Genomic DNA, 4,618 nt, shown 5'->3' with positions numbered 1-4,618 from the left:
CATACTTCATTATGATGCTTGTCAAGGAGCAAGGAGGCTAGAGTAGTTATAGACCCATACCTGCTAAGTTATTGATTAAGGGATGCCCAGACACTTTGAGCCTGCCTTTCATGCAGACAAAATGAGGTAAAGTAGCCAACGGGCAGCCCTCTGACCCAGTGCAGGTTCTGGCTGTTGGAAAGCAGGCTGGCACTCACAGATGGGAGGGGCTGTGATGGGGGCACTTGTGTATCTGCTTTAGGGCAGCAAAGGAAAGAGCCTGGAGGGCTTAGTTTATCCCATCACCTACCTGACAAACAACTGATTTGAACATCACAGTGGTGGTAGACTATGTTGTGACCCAAACGTTCTCCAAAAACAAGTGGCTTAGGTTAGTGGGTGATCAGTAGAGTAGACATTTGTCATTCTTCTTGCTGCCCAGCCCACCAAATCTATTTTATTTCTGTATCATTAAGTGACTTGGTTACATGCTCTCATCCCAGAGGCCATGAAATGAGCTGAATCAAAGGTTTTTCCTTTGCCTTCTTGCAGCCGGGGCTGAGCAGGTGATCTGGCCTTGGCCATTCAGTTTCCTGCCTGGGCCTTTCCCATTCAGTCTGGGTTGCTATGACAGAACCACAGACAGGGAAGCTTATAAACAATTCATTTTTATTTTTCCACAATTCTGGAGGCTGAAAGCCCAAGAGCAGTGTGCCAGTATGCCTGGGTTCTGGTGAGAATCTTCTTCGGGGTTGCAGAATGCCACCTTTCTGTGCCCTGACATGGTGGAAAGCGGGTGGGAGAGTGCTCAGGGCATCTTTTATAAGGGCACTAACCTCATCCTTGAGGCTCCATCCTCATGAGTACCCACCCCCCCCAGGCCTTACCTCTTAATACGATCACAGTTGGGGTCAGGTCAGGATTTCAACATGTGAATTTGGGAGGGGGGATATAGACCTCCAGTTCATTGCACACTTCTGAGCTTCAGGGAGGAAGGCCACGAGGCAGGAAGTGTGGGAAGTTGTTCTCAGGGGTGCTGTTGAGCACCTGGTCCTTTATAGAGAATTGCTAACCCCTAAGCTTCTGTGTGGTGTATGCAGGCACAGAGTAGTCAGGGGAGCAGCCAGTGAACCCGGATCCCTACCCCACCCCCAGCCTGCCTCCCCTGGTGTGTGCGTGTTCCTCCAACAGATTCATTTTCTGCTCCACTTAGCAAGCGTTGGTTCTTACTATCTACAACTAAGAACAGCTGGCCCTTAGAAAATGACCAGAGTCTGAACACGGGCAGTACCCTGCTTTGTGCTGAGTCCTTTACTAGGATCTGGTGAAGAGGCCGAAAGAAATAAAGGCAATAAACAACCATTTTTCAGCCTTTAAAAAATTCACAATCTACTTGGGCAGATCAGAAGTAAACTCACGTGAAAGAACTGAAATATATATATATATATATATACTAATATTATCTCATCTGCATGTTATCGCTTTCACTCAATTATCTTTTTTTTTGTGTGTGTATTTTTCTGAAGTTGGAAACGGGGAAGCAGTCAGACAGACTCCTGCATGCGCCTGACCAGGATCCACCTGGCATGTCCACCAGGGGGCGATGCTCTACCCATCTGGGGCGTTGCTCTGTTGTGACCAGAGCCATTCTAGCACCTGAAGCAAAGGCCATGGAGCCATCTTCAGCGCCCAGGCCAACCCTGCTCCAATGGAGCCTCGGCTGCAGGAGGGGAAGAGAGAGACAGAGAGGAAGGAGAGGGGGAGGGGTGGAGAAGCAGATGGGTGCCTCTCCTGTGTGCCCTGGCCGGGAATCGAACCTGGGACTCCTGCACACCAGGCCGACGCTCTGCCACTGAGCCAACCGGCCAGGGCCTCAATTATCTTTTATATACTCGGGACCACTATCACTTATCCTCAGTAACCTTACTTGGAGGCACGATTCCCTAGGTTTTCTAGAGGAAGAACCTGAAACATGGAGGAGTTAAGTAATAGATCCAGGACATGAAAAAATTGAGACTCATCTGCTATTATGTCCACTCTGACCTGTACCACCTTCACATTAGAGTTCTGTTTAAGAATATCTTATTGTACATGGGCAAAGGGCTAGAGCAAGGATTAGCACACTCTGGCTCCAGCCAGTCAAGTATTCTTGTAAATAATGTTTAACCGGAACACAGCCACACCCATTTGCTTATGTAACATCCATGGCTGCTTTCCAGCTACAACAGTAGAGCTGAGCACTTAAAACACAGACCACATGGTCTGCAAGCCTGAAAGGACCAGGACTACCTGGTCCTTTATAGAGAATTGCTAACCTCTAAGCCTCTGAGATCTTCTGTGTGGGATTATCTGATCTGTACTGTCCACAATTACATGATAAAAACAAAATCTAAGTACAAATAGCCACAACAACACCAACTACAACTGTCCTTAGTGAGGACTCCATATGTTTCAGCTCTGTGATAAATGCTTTACTAACTTACTTTCACTAACCTGATTCCAGGTTCAGAGAGGTTAACCAACCTTGTGCAGGGGGCAGAGAGCTAGTAAGTACAGTGCCAGGTTTACCCCACGTGTCTGTCTCCAGAGGATGAGCTTTTAACCACCATGCTTTACTGCCCTTCACAATGCATCATAATGAGTGAAAACCAGGAAAACACATTTTCTCAAGGCTCTATGGAGGCAGACATATAATCAAGGACCACCTCCAATAGCTGGTGTTAATGAGGCAGTGGATGTCAGGTTACCCAGAGTAGGAAAATTTGGTTGTAATGGGCACAACTTCTCAAGTTGTTGAGGTTCCAGTTATTACCAGTGTCACTTTCTGTTTTCTCAATGAGGCATGTTAAAAAGATAGCATTACTGCAGACACCTAGCAAAGAGGAAATGAAAACCAAAGCTTCTAGTTTCACATCCACTCACATGTGGCTTTCAAGAGCTTCTGAATATTTTGGCAGACCAACCCCCCAAGCCTTTAGAACTTCAATGGTGAGCTAGAGCATGCCTGCTCTTCCTATACTAGCGCAGCAAGGCAGTGGGTTTTGAATCCTCTTTAAAAAGGTTTCAAATAGCCCTGTCTTGTCTTGGACTATTACACAGAGCCCTACCTTAGTGGGAAATTCCAAGTAGTTTATAAAGTGGTACGAAGGTTTTAGCTCATTCCCTTGGTTTTAGCCCTCACCTGCTCCCTGTAAGTAGGTTACTCCCCAGAAAGTTCAACCTTACTTAAGTCTACCACTTGACACCCACGTGTCAGATAGCCGAGAATATAAGCAACCTCAAAGTCCCCACTGTAACCCAAATAAACTGGAGCTTGGCACTGGTTGCCCTCAGACTTTAGAATCCCTGTTCTGAAAATGAAATTTCTGTGTTAGTTTTAGAGCTTAACTTGTGGCCAGTAGATTGGGCACTCTCCAGGGCAGGGAGAACTCTCCAGGGCAGGGAGAACCTCCCACTCCTCTTGGTATTATCTGTGCCACTATCAGCCTCTGGGAGAGCTGAACCAGGACAGCTGGCTGTGATTCACTTTACTTGTGTGTGGTTTGTCCCGGGCCTCTGTGGGCTAGAGTCCAGATTGGACTTCAGCTCCTGAAACCCACACTGGTGCTCTGGGTTTCATTATCCTGCCCTAGTTTGGCCACGGCTCTCGTAATTGCCATCCTACCGGATTTCCCAGTCTCATCCATTTGGAATTAAGATTCAGTGACTCACCCATTGGTTAACCCTCAGTCCTTTCCTCTTAGATCTTGATTGCAGACCATTGGCTGCTGGGTGTGCTGGGCACCACGCCATGGCTTTGCTTCACTTTTATGGTTGGCCCCAGGAGTAGGACCATTTCTTCTAGCACTTGTCCAGCCATATGATGTGTCTAGTAGGGCCCTCACCCCCAAAATAATAGGAGTATTCATCATACAATTGAACCACTACCATTTTACGAAGAGCTATTATTTCATTTGATAATTAAACCTATCTATAAGTAAGTTTTATTATCCATATATTATAGGTGAGGAAACAGACTCAGAGGAGAAAAAAAACCACACTTGTTCTAAATCAGTAGATTAACTTTGTATTGCTGCATAACAAATTTCTACAAACTTAGTGCATTAAAACAACATACACTTGGCCTGATCTGTGGTGGTGCAGTGGATAAAGTGTCGACCTGGAACACTGAGGTCACCAGTTCAAAAAAAACCCTGCACTTGTCTGATCAAGGCACATATGGGAGTTGATGCTTCCTGTTCCTCCCCCCTTTCTCTCTCTCTCTCTTGCTCTCACTCTCTCACTCTCCTCTCTAAAGTGAATAAAAAATAAAATAGTTAAAAACAAAACAGCACACACTTATTACTTGCAAGTTCTCATGGAAGAATCTGGGCACAACTTGGTTGGGTCTTCTACTCAGGGTCTCACAAGACTGCAATCAAGGTTTCAGTTGGACTACATTCTTTCTTTCTTCTTTTTTATTTTTAAGTGAGAGGAGGAGAGTTAGAGAGACAGACTACTGCATGCACCCCGACTGGGATCCACCTGGCAACCTTGTCTGAGGCTGATGCTCACACCAACTGAGCTATCCTCAGAGCCTGGGGCTGACACTTGAACTAATTGAGTCACTGGCTGTGGGAGGGGGAAAGGGAGAGAGGGA

Source organism: Saccopteryx leptura, chromosome 10 (assembly GCF_036850995.1).
Source record: "Saccopteryx leptura isolate mSacLep1 chromosome 10, mSacLep1_pri_phased_curated, whole genome shotgun sequence".
NCBI lineage: Eukaryota > Metazoa > Chordata > Mammalia > Chiroptera > Emballonuridae > Saccopteryx > Saccopteryx leptura.
This window is presented reverse-complemented; position numbering follows the sequence as displayed.